The sequence below is a fragment of the Triturus cristatus genome, chromosome 6 (genome assembly GCF_964204655.1).
Source record: "Triturus cristatus chromosome 6, aTriCri1.1, whole genome shotgun sequence".
Taxonomy (NCBI): domain Eukaryota; kingdom Metazoa; phylum Chordata; class Amphibia; order Caudata; family Salamandridae; genus Triturus; species Triturus cristatus.
Window position 1 is genome coordinate 713141236 of NC_140589.1, and position 12648 is coordinate 713153883.

The following is a 12648-nucleotide window of genomic DNA, read 5'->3' on the forward strand; positions in this document are numbered from 1 at the left end:
GTAGTAGAGAGTAGTAGAAAGTAGTAGAGGGTAGTAGAGGTTAGTAGAGGGTAGCAGAGAGTAAGCAGTAGAGAGTAGTATAGAGTGAGTAGTAGTCAGCAGTAGAGAGTAGTATAGAGTAGTAGAAAGTAGTAGAGGGTAGTAGAGAGTAGTAGAGATTGAGTAGTAGAGAGTAGTAAAGAGTGACTAGTAGTGAGTAGTAGAGAGTAGTAGTGAGTGAGTAGTAGAGAGTAGTAGAGAGTAGTAGTGAGTAGAGAGTAGTAGAGAGTTATAGAGTAGTAGAGAGAGGGTAGTAGAGAGTAGGAGAGAGCGAGTAGTAGAGAATGAGTAGTAGAGAGAGAGTAGTAGAGAGAGTAGTAGAGAGTGTTGTAGAGTGTGTAGTAAAGAGTGTAGTAGAGAGTAGTAGAGTAGTAGAGAGAGAGTAGTAGAGAATAGGAGAGTGAGTAGTAGAGAGAGTAGTGGAGAGGAGTAGAAAGTAGTGAGTAGTAGAGAGTCTTGCTGCAGATATCCCTCTAAAGCCACGTGTTGTGTGTGCATATGGTACACGCTAATTCACGGCTTGGTATCACGCCGCCCCCCAACCCTGCCCCCCCCAGCCGCAGCTGGGCCCATCCTCAACGCTCACTGATTCAGCGTATTGCGCTGGCTGGTGGCCTCCGTCCGTCCTCCCGATCGGTTCTTTGGCGATTTATCCGTAAACCTTGGTGATAGAATGACAATGGTTATGTCCCCTCAAAGGTGTTGCCCGAGGCATCCCCCTCTTTCTGGCGCAGCCTTGAATTAATTCTGCACCATGCCCACGATCCACCCATGGTACCGCCCTCCCACGGGCCCACACAACGCTGCTTGTCACCCCCGAATACCTCTGTGAGTCTGCTGCCCTCTCCTGCTGCCTGCCTTGCCTTCGGCTGAGAGCCTGCACCTGGAGTCTGCACTCGCCGCCTTAACGATACTTTGTGAGGGTGGCAAAGACAGTATATGTTGTTATGCATTTGCAGCATCCTGGACATTTTCCAGCGTCATACAACACAAGGCAGCACCACAGCAAACATGTTTGAAATATAAGTTCAGGAGGTGGGAGCAAGAGACCTCACTAGGTCACCGTGGGCAAACACCTAGGGTTTGGGGGGGGTTGAGGGAGAGCTGCCTACACAACACATTAGTAGAAACATGAGGTATCGCGCCTCGGCCCACCCCGCATGTCTTGCCTCAATGCCGCGCGTAGGCAGAAGCAGCGGAAACCGGCATCAACGGCCAGCCCCGATTATTTAAATTGTATTATATCGGAGTGGGCATGAGTGCGTGTAAACTAAGGCCAAAAGGCCGCCCGTAATGGCTCAATGCGAGTGTTTGTTCAAGCCACCTTCCACCCAAACGTCACCGGCAACAGGGCAGTTACAAGTGCATGACTATGCTTTTCATCCAACAACGCGCAACCACTATAAAATGTGCCAACATGAGAGAGGACATAAGGGAGGGGGGGTCAGCCAGCCAGAGCGAAGCCCTAACTGTTTCTGCTGGGACTGGGCCAGCGACAATCTGTTTGAGGCCAAGAGTTGAGGTGTTATATTTACCCTTATATAACACCCTAACGAGCATTGCGTTGGAGGCATGCAACGCAGTTCCGCAAGCCCCCGGTTCCGAGGGCCTTTGAACACTGTCACCCACGTGACCTTGTTGGTGCTCGATGCCCCTTGACCCCCCCAAAATCCTCAGCCAACCTCAGTGGCCCACCCCTCGCAACCGACTGGCCTGGCACATCGCGCTCAAGTGGCATCACACAGCGCGACAACGCCCCCAAGCACAACATCGCGCAGCAGAAAGCCTCAACACGCCCAAAAGAACAAAATTTGGAAACGAGACAACGCCCTTAACACAGCTTCACATAGCGGGTACAAACTGGTTGCCTGCCTCTCATACCCCCAGAGGAAAGTCATGCTATGCTAATTTACCCTGCCGGGTGGTGCCCACGGGAACAGCCTGATTGCGCTCGGGGCTATGGCGCAACAGTGAGAAAGCGGGAACGAAACCAGTGCGGTACGATGGACCCGCGCCACCCGTACCTTGGTACCCACATGCTGCTGGAATTACCTCGCACTCGCAATGCCGTGCTCGCGCCCCTGTGATGTCTCTTGCGCGAGAAACATTCACTACCTCCAACCAGGAAACTGAGTTTCTTTTAAAAACTGGGGCAGTACCCTCGGGGTCCCTGAAAATGCCTGACGCCCGGTTCCCACACCACGATATGAACAAACACTCTCAATTCACATCGCACCATTTAAATTTAGCAAATTTAGTCAGGTGACCCGGCGTTGGCAGGCTTCGGACTAACCCTCCACCGATGTGAGCATTTTGCACGCTCTGTGAACCTAACTGCCGAGCTAAGCCCTCTCATAGCGCCTCGTGGACAGGGGGGTGGTACTCAGGGCGCCCTATACTGCCCCCTCACTCAAACGCCAAATGTGTAGTGTGCCTTTGCACCCCTAGGCAGCCACGTTATCACCCCTCCCCCCCCCCCCTCCAGGAGCAGGATAAAGGATCTCAATCCCCGCCGTTGGGAAACCCGGTGTGGCTGGTGGGGAAAGCGAGGATGGAAAACTCCGGGGCAGTCTTGCCCGGGTGTAAAGGGGTGGGACGGCCTAGCCTCACCAACGGGAGCCTGGGGGGAGCCAACCGCAACATGCTACCTGTGCAGGTGACCCCGGCCTATCCCTCGCGAGGCTCACCATGTGTTTCTGCCTCGGGATGGCCAGCGCAAAAGAATTACCGGTTAGGGAACTGACGGGCCGCAACCAGAGACGCTGTGCAATATGATACCCATGCTCAGGGGGCTGGCAGAGGGGGGAGAGAGCGAAAGGAAGTGGCAAAGAAGGGGAGGGATAGATCGCGCCGGAGCTTGTCTTTATGGGGCCATGTGTTTGAAACACATGGCTCTAAATATAAAGATGTGTGCTGTTCCTAGCGGGTGAGACTGGATAAAGGAGGCCTACAATGATCTAGAAGTCAGTGAAATCAGGAGAAACTTCCTCCTTTAGGAAAAAGACCCTCACACATCCAGCCAGCTAGATGTCATGCTTCATCATCAGGTCTGCTCCGAATCGGGGCGGAGCTGCAATCCCCGATCGGCGCCCTTATCGGGGCCTTTTAATGGAGATCTTTTTTCCTTTGAGCCGGTTGGTGTAGTGCTGGTGAGGGCCCTAAGTGAAGTGTGTTCTAAATGAAACCTTAGAACAAGTAGTTGGGGCCCAAAATAACAAAATTTAATAAGCAGGGTCCCACTCTTGACTAAAACCAAAAGGACGCGCCTCCCTACTGCAAGGTAATAAGGTTGGCGCTAAAAGAGGTCAACATGTTTCTTGCTATGGTTAATTAAACCGCAATTCATCAGGACAAAACAAAAAAGTTCACACACTTACTGGTAGTGATAGCACCTATTTAGCACTTATCACTGTTACAGCACCCTAATAAGTGGTTACTTTAGTTGGAGAAAAACCTATATGTACCTGAAAGAAAGAATATAAAAAACAGGCACATAATAAAACAACATAGAATAACAATCAGTAAGCCTCATGTTCTATACACCCTTGAAGTGATGTCAGGCAGCACTCGTGATACACTAAAGTACAATTGTGATGAAAACAAGTGCTGTGAAAACTTCACACATGTACTTAAAGTAAGGTGAACAATAAAGAAAGTGTGAATAACACAAACTGTTGCAGAAATAGCACATATGAAATTATTCTGAAAACCACCAATAGCTCACTAAGAAAATTAATTCCTCACGCCACGGGGAGCGTTCAGTGATTGAATTGCCATGGGTCAACTCACCGCATAGTGATGCGTAAGGGGCTCCAACGAATCAGGGCCGGACTATAACACTGAATAGTACAGTGTTCTGTCATGGTACATAAACAAAACAAAAGCATTGGTATATAGACGACAAAATACGACTTGGTAAATAAAGGTAACAGTAAACGGGGAGCAGGAGTCATGTGACGTTCAAGTTACCGATAAAAACAGACCAAGGTTCTCGGTATACCACATGGTTGGAAGGTACTCGAAACCGTTAGCACCTATACTAGGGTTAGTATAACAATATTAAATGCTGTCAAAGTCAGCCCAGATGGACTCCAAAGTCGTAACCCCATTAAGTTGAATTAGTCACCCATGCGGACCGCTCACTCCGTTAAACGGTGGGAACACTAGATAATAGCATTAGTATCCAGGCAAGAACCCGGGCTGTAAACTGGTCCCATGAGATAGGAAATCTATAACAACGAGAGCAGAACGCTACCACCTAACTTCATAAAGCCCACTCCTTTAAAAAACGCAACTGGCGGTAGAATTATCGGAGGAAGTCAGTGTAAAGCCCTGACACTGAGTCGAGCACATCCGAGCACTTACTTCTTTCCTTCATGCAGGAAACGGCTGCTCCTACCCTTCGTCCAGACCGATTCGGGGGACGTTGCCAAACAGCTAAAGGGCACCATAAGAAGGAAACCGGAGCCAATCAACGTAGTATGAAGCTCGGGCAGAGTCATGGGTGCGCGCTCCACTTCCGGGTGCGTCACAGGAGTGAGGACGTCAAGCGTCAATCACAAGACATGAGGGGGCGGGACCAAAGGTCACCAACCAATCACAAAGTGGGAGGTGAATAAACAGCGTCAGCATGAGATAGCTTAAGGGTAAATGTAGCGAGGTAGCATGTGAAAGATCACCCGAGAGAATATCGTAGTCGATCTCCAAACGTAAACACACAAAAAGCGCATATTACTGAATAATATGTAACTGACTCAAGGGATAAATGGCCTATTAGGGTTACGTGGAGACCTCAAAGATTGCTCCATGGGATCTCCTCATTTAGCCCTTCCCTATGCGTTGAAAGCCTCATCACCCATCTCTGTTCCAGCTGGAATAATTTATTTTTGTTAATATTCCTACCAGATTGCAGGACTATCCACTGTAGCGAGTCCGGGGAGTGTTGTCTTTCATTAAAGTGTGTGGTCATTTTTGTGTTTACTTTATTGCACCGGAAGTTGCTTCTGTGCTCAATGATCCTCGTTTTAACCGGTCTCGTGGTCATCCCTATGTAGGCGAGGTTACAAGGACAGGTGATCAAGTAAATACAATTAGGGGTATTGCAGTTGGTATGAGTCCTGCATTCCCAGGTAAACCCGTTAGGGAAGGTGATATTCTAAGTAATCTTTGTCAGGGGGCACACCACACATGAACCACAGGGATAGTGTCCCATTACAGGGGGAAGGTGCCATAAAGTGGACTGGGTGGTGCCCTTGGGTTTTTGCGGTCTCGTATGTATTAGTCTCTCTTTCAAATTCGTGGTTCGTTTGGAGGCAAAACGTGGAGTCGTGATTGTGAGATCCCCAGTCTGTAAAATCCCCTAATGCTTCTTAATGATCTTTTTTAACATATAACAATTGGGAGTGAAGGTTGTCACACAAGTGATTGAGTCATCCGTAGGTCGCTCTCTAGGTTCAAGTAGCCCCTCCCGGTCATTGTTCCGGGCACGTTTGAATGACTTATTCACATCCAGGCTGCGATAACCCCTATCACGGAGATTTTTCGTCAGCACTTTAGATTCCTTTTTGAAATCAGTTATGGAGCTGCAATTCCTCCTAATACGGAGGAACTGTCCAAACGGTAAGTTCTGTTTTAGGGCACGTGGATGGTAACTTTGAAAGTGCAAGAGGCTGTTCCTATCAGTGGGCTTACGGTAGAGCGTGGTACTCATGGTATGATTGTCTAGTTGGATCAAAAGGTCCAAAAACGGGATTTGTTGATCAGAAATGGTACCGGTGAACCTCAAGTAGGGGTTCAGAGTGTTAATCCAAGAGCAAAACTCTTCGCAGTGGGCTCGATCACCTTTCCAGAGTACTAGAATATCGTCGATAAAACGCCTCCAGAGTAGGATGTTGGCTCTGTATGGGTTAGTGGTATTCTGGATAGACCTTTCCTCGAAGGCCGCCATGTAGATACAGGCCACACTCGGGCGAAGGTGCTCCCCATTGAAGTGCCCTGTATCTGATGGTATAACTGTCCCTCAAATTCAAAAAAGATCTCTGTAAGGGCTATCGTGGCACATTCGAGGATAAAGGGACGTAGGGTGGCTGATTCCCAATCTAGCCCACTAAAAACGTCCTCAATAACATCCAGGGTAGCTCTCTGTGGTATATTTGTGTAGAGGGCATCAACATCCAGGGTAATGAGAAAATCAACTTCCCCCTGGTGTTGGGAACCCTCTAGCAGTCTAAGGACATCAGTGGTATCCCTCAGGAATGAGGGGGTCCCCTGTACTATTGGTTTGAGGAAGTGGTCCACGAACCTAGAAAGGGGTTCCAAAAGGGATCCGATTCCAGAGACAATTGGTCTCCCTGGAACTGGAGAAGTACCCTTATGTATTTTCGGGAGACAATAGAAATAGGGAATTCTGGGTTCATTGGTAACCAGAAAATCTGCTTCTTTTCTCGTTATCCAACCCTGGGTCTCGGCATGGAACACCATGGTCGTGATCAAAGTAGTGAGGCGAGTAGTGGGGTCCTCCTTGATTGGGGTGTAGTACCTCCTGTCACTGAGTTGGCGCTTGCACTCAGTACGGTAATCTGTGGTAGACATAATCACAGTTGCTCCCCCCTTATCTGCTTGTTTAATGATTATTGAGGGGTCATCATTCAGTGACTGTATCGCGGTCTCCTCCTCATTGGAGATATTATGAAAGGTCGTGACTGGGTGTATGTTTTCCCAATCTTTTAGCACCGCCTGCTCAAATGTCAAGACTTCATTGGGAACCATCCCACTATGAGGTGTAAACGTGGAGGGTTTATGGAGGCCAGAGTCCTCACTCGGTTCACCAGGTCCGTCATAGAAGTAGACCTTGAGGCGTACTTTACGGAAGAGAGCCTGTAATTCACACATCTCCCTAAAGGAGTCAATTCTGGGTGTTGGTACAAAACCCAAACCTTTTTGAAGTACTCGTTTCTCTGTCTCCAACAACGGTCTATGGGAGAGATTCACTATTAGTGTCTCTTGTTCTTGGTTTGGCTCCTGGTCTCCATTGAGGATGGTGGTTGGTCCTGCCAATGTACTCTCTTGTCATCTCCTCTTCTCCGCCCTCTTCCTCTGCCCCAGCCTCTGCCTAAAAAAGGGGGGCCCGGTTAGTAGAAGGGAGGTGGAGGAGGACCCTGCTGGTAATTGGGATATTGCCAGAATGGTGGGACCGGTTGATACTGTCCCTGGAAGGGTACCAATGGGTAGGGTGGGTAGTGTTGTAGACCTTGTCTATTACGGTTATTCGAGAAGCTATTATTACTTGAATCGCTACTCGTGTTGGAGTTACGTCTGGAGTTACTGGATTCCTCATCTGAGGAGTAACTATTGTTTGCTGATGTATAGTCTGCCTTCAAATATGGGTAGACCTTCTCTTTTTCAAATTTCTTAATGTCTTTCTGTAATCTAGATATTTTTTGTTTCATCAGAAACTCCCTATTCTCTGCTATTTAATTATTAATCTCAGACAGTTTAGTTTTGAATACTGCGGTGGTCAGAGTGACTTTGACTGCACCCTCTGCATTCTGGATTTTAATCAGAATAGCGTCTGCTAGTCTCTTGGCCGAATTAATAATGAGTATGAGCCAGTCCCTGGTGCACTTCCACGACACCAGGGACCATTCCTTCTTGAAGATCATGTCCTCCAAGAAGAGGCGTGGAAAATTCTTAACAATTAGTCCGTTCGGGGCGATGTTAGCCCTCAGATATTCTGTCATCATTGCCCCGTGTAATGTGATTTTAAGCCACTCGCGTTTCAAAGCAGCGAGCGTCATAAAGTCGTCTGATTGTGCTCCATGAAGATAAGAAAGCTTTTGCGACGGAGGAAGTCAGACAAGCCTGTCCAAGTGGGCCGTCTGAAAAATGGAAAAGTCTACGGCACAAAGTGCTCTTTCCCAATGGCTGGCTACCGTTTAGCATAAACGGTGACGCCAGCCAATCGGAAAGAGGGGCGGGGCTTGAAGCCCTTTACAGAATTCCCTCAGAATCATTAAATCTCGCTGAGCGAGCTGCGCATGTGCGCAGCCACGCTAGCCGAGACCTAAAAATGAACCTCTATCACTTTGGCCCTCGTTGCCTTTCAAGCCAACTGTTTGTTGTTAATTTACAATGTAACTCGAGTAGTTTCCCAAGGTCCCCTTGTTTTTTCATTCAATATGGGCCACTGCAAGCACTCAGTGATTCCTTTTCCAAGCCCATCGCTTCCACGTTTATGCAGGGTCTTTTTTAGGAAGTCTATTATGAATTGTTTTACCTCCATGTCTGTTGAAGCTGCCTCAGGTATATTTTAAATGCAGACTATTTTCCGGGTAGAGATTTTTCGTATTTTTCATCCAGTTTTGCAGTCCCTTTTCCGCTGACTGCAGGTTAATTGATTTATCTAGGTTTTGCAGGTGTTTTTCTGCTGTCTTACGAAGTACTGAATATCACGTTGTTATTTTTCTGTCATTTCAAACTCCGGTGTACTTGTATCTCATTAATTTCAAGGGTTTAAGTAAGGTAGACCTCACCTCTGTTTTTCCTTCTCCGCGTTCTTCTTGGAAAGTCGGAGGCTGGTACGTAATCACTTTCCGTCAGAGAGAGTGCACACCTCTCTTTTCTCATAAAAAAATATCACATCATGTACTAAAGATTGTAAAAACATTATTAATTGGAGTTGTAGGTTCAGAAGTGCAAAGACCTTTTTCAAATGCAAGCCTGCACTACACTAATTACTAGTCCTTGCGATTGCAAAAACCCATTTTGCAATGTACGAAACCAACATCGCGAGTAGCAAATGTTTTCCCAACTTACAGTGTCATCAACACGACCGTTTGCGTGTTACAAGTTTAAAGGAGTTGTAAACGTGAGCGGTGCCCTACCTACCACTCACATAACGCTGATACATACCATGCTACTTACCTTTTCAGAGTCATGCTCACACTAAATTCCCAAAATCAACCACCAGTGAAAAGGGAGGCAGTGTTTTTTTTTACCATACCCCAAAGCGTGAGCAAACTCCATGAATAAAAGCCTTCCAATGTCATGTCTTTCAGAAGTAAATGTAAAAGAGCATTGACAAAGCCAATAAGTCTGACTTGCATTTTTAGTTACAAGCCGGACGCAAATACTTTAGCACCGGCCGCATGGGCTGGGACTACCGGCCACCCCCCTCCTTACTACACAAATTGCATTACTTAATTCAGCAGGTCCACACGTGGGTCTTTGGAAGGCAGGGGTCAAGGGACCCCTGGCCGTATTTATTAAAATATGAAAATAAAATGAAAAATTTTATAAAATAAACATTTTTTGACAATTTTTAGAATGCACATTTCAGAACATTAGATTACATCCATTTTTGACATTGTAAGATGGGCTAACCTTAACAAATATCTAGTACAGCGTGTTTCCTAACCGAATCTAAACATCCTGAAAATTAAGCACTCTAATAATTACGTCGGACGGCAAGGTCGCTAACCGGTGTCAGATCCCTTACAGCTACGCTCTCACGTTCGAGATGCGCATGCGCAACCCAGGGCACGTTTCACCCCGTGCGCTCTGAACTCCATTAAACCATAACAGGAGGGCCCACACTTGCGCACCTTGATGACGTCATAGTGTCTGTGAGGGGTGGCTACCAGCCTGAGGAAAGCGTGGACTCCCTCCCCCGCACCCTTCTAAGTAATGGATATCATATCCTGCCCCTGAAGTTCTGGGAGAGACCAATGGCCCCTCCCGATGGGCGGCCCCTTTCGTGACTGGGCCCGCCCCCCCCTAAGGACCTTAAAATGCTGCTCACCGATTATGACCTTACCGCCAGACCCACCTAATAAATACGACATTGCTATTCTAAAAGGGAAAAAGGGAACTAAGGAGAAAGTTACTTAAAAACCACAGCAACACACGAAAACATCTACATTTGTACATTTCCTGTAAAACGGGAAAAAAGGCCTAAGGAGAGAATCAGTTACAAACCACAGCAAAGCACACCACATTTACATCTGCACAGTCTCCTGTAGACGGGAAAAAGGCCTAAGGAGAGAATAAGTTAACACCCAGCGAAGCACCAAGCATATATCCCTGCATATCCCCCTGCGAGCGGGGGAACGCCCGAGGCAGCAATCATGCCATTCTTATGATCACGCGACAACATTAAACAGTATACTTACCATTGTCATCACCCAATTTGCTAACCAAGGGGACGGAGGGTGGGGAAAATAAAGAGCCCCACGGTGGGGCGAGGAGCGAGCCTGGGGAGCGCGGGCACAAAGAGGCCGCCTCCCGCGCCCCCCCAGGCTCTTAACCCCTTCGTGATCGCGGCCCCGCCCCCCCCGGCCCGGAAGCACACAACTACTTCCGGGGCAAGGGGGGGCGGGAACAGCCACCACGAAGGGGACGGGATATGGGAGGGGCCGGGCCCCGCCATGCCTGCGTGGGGGCCGATTGGCCCCCCCTTTTCTCATGGGCTGGGACTACCGGCCACCCCCCTCCTTACTACACAAATTGCATTACTTAATTCAGCAGGTCCACACGTGGGTCTTTGGAAGGCAGGGGTCAAGGGACCCCTGGCCGTATTTATTAAAATATGAAAATAAAATGAAAAATTTTATAAAATAAACATTTTTGACAATTTTTAGAATGCACATTTCAGAACATTAGATTACATCCATTTTTGACATTGTAAGATGGGCTAACCTTAACAAATATCTAGTACAGCGTGTTTCCTAACCGAATCTAAACATCCTGAAAATTAAGCACTCTAATAATTACGTCGGACGGCAAGGTCGCTAACCGGTGTCAGATCCCTTACAGCTACGCTCTCACGTTCGAGATGCGCATGCGCAACCCAGGGCACGTTTCACCCCGTGCGCTCTGAACTCCATTAAACCATAACAGGAGGGCCCACACTTGCGCACCTTGATGACGTCATAGTGTCTGTGAGGGGTGGCTACCAGCCTGAGGAAAGCGTGGACTCCCTCCCCCGCACCCTTCTAAGTAATGGATATCATATCCTGCCCCTGAAGTTCTGGGAGAGACCAATGGCCCCTCCCGATGGGCGGCCCCTTTCGTGACTGGGCCCGCCCCCCCCTAAGGACCTTAAAATGCTGCTCACCGATTATGACCTTACCGCCACAGGCCAGCATAGTTGACCGACTATCTGGCCCCCCCCCCGCACACCTACCTCTAGAAAGGTCATAACCTACCTCCAAAGTCCTCAACCCACGCCAGGATATTCCTTATAAAAAGAGCATTCCCTGCCTCAGTTAAATGGACCCCGTCCCGCAGGTAAAAGTGCTCCCCCCAGATGCACCCATGAGGTATGGTCTGTAAGACCGGGGTTCTAAATAACCTGTCCAGCTTGTTGTTAATCCTCCTTACTGAGTGATTCAGGGCGCTAACCGAGTCCCCGCCCCTCCATTGCATTCTTGGTATCAATTGTGACCATACAATCACAGACCCCGGTAACCGCTTTGCCACCCACCCTGCTGCTGCTATAATCTCTTCCAGGAGGACCCTCCTACCCAGGCCTGCCAGATCATTCCCCCCTAGATGAAGGATCACCGCCGAGGGAGGTGCAGTATGTCGTCTTAGTAAATCCGACATATAATCCCTGAACTGACTAAGGCGAAGCCCCCCCCTGCCGTGGAAGGAGACCGTGCACCCCCCACTCTCCGCCCTCCGTCTACCCAAACCTGCAAGAAAAATTGTGTTAGCGCGCTTCACAAATGAATGTCCTATTACCCAAACTACCCTTGTCTTCTTTTTGTCCTCTGGGCAATTCCTTGATGTTGCTGAGTTGATGAGATGATCCATGGGAAGTTTCCGTCCTGCGTCGCAGGCCCGTGAAACTGTAAATAACCAGACAAAAGGACAAGTGTCAAGACTCAAAATGGCAACTGTTCTCACAACATGTGCAACCGCACGTAACCTTTGTACTTATTAGAGGACCATCTCCCAATCCTTTGCACACTGGTTGAGTTCAACCCCCTGGCAGTTGCTTCTGTGGCTGCCCCTATCCGAAAGGAGTGCGTCCCAAACTCTTTGTGGTTAAGACCCGCCCTGGCCATACTCATGGCCAGCACCCTCTGGAACTGAAACTTAGTCAAAGGTGTTCCGTCCCCATGCAGCAGCAGTGGCCCCCTACATTCCTGCGCCCGCTGTCTCAAGAGCTCCTCCACTAGTGCCACCGGGCAGCAGACATTGCTCCGTGCCCGGTGTAACGCCAAGGTTTGGCCCCTGGCTTCTTGATCAGTCTTTGATTTCCTGATGGTAATCCACATTGTGTCACCCCTCATGCTGACATCATGTAGCTGAAGGCCGCCTACCCTATCACATTTGTTGGCCGCCACCAGTTCGCTTACCCTGAATGCCCCATAAAAGGCTAATGAAAATGCCGCTTTAAACAAACATACCTCGGCCCGCGGAGCTACATGTATCCGGCAGCGCGAGGAGCACTGCGGACAAGCGCTCAAAACCTATCGGCTTCCTAGAATCTGTGGCCGGTGCCTGCATGCGCCGCCATCCCTTCAATGCCCTCTGCGCTAAGAAACTGTTCGTGGGATCCCTCACCCCTTTAGCACGTGCAAAAAAGGAGATTGCAGCCTTGTG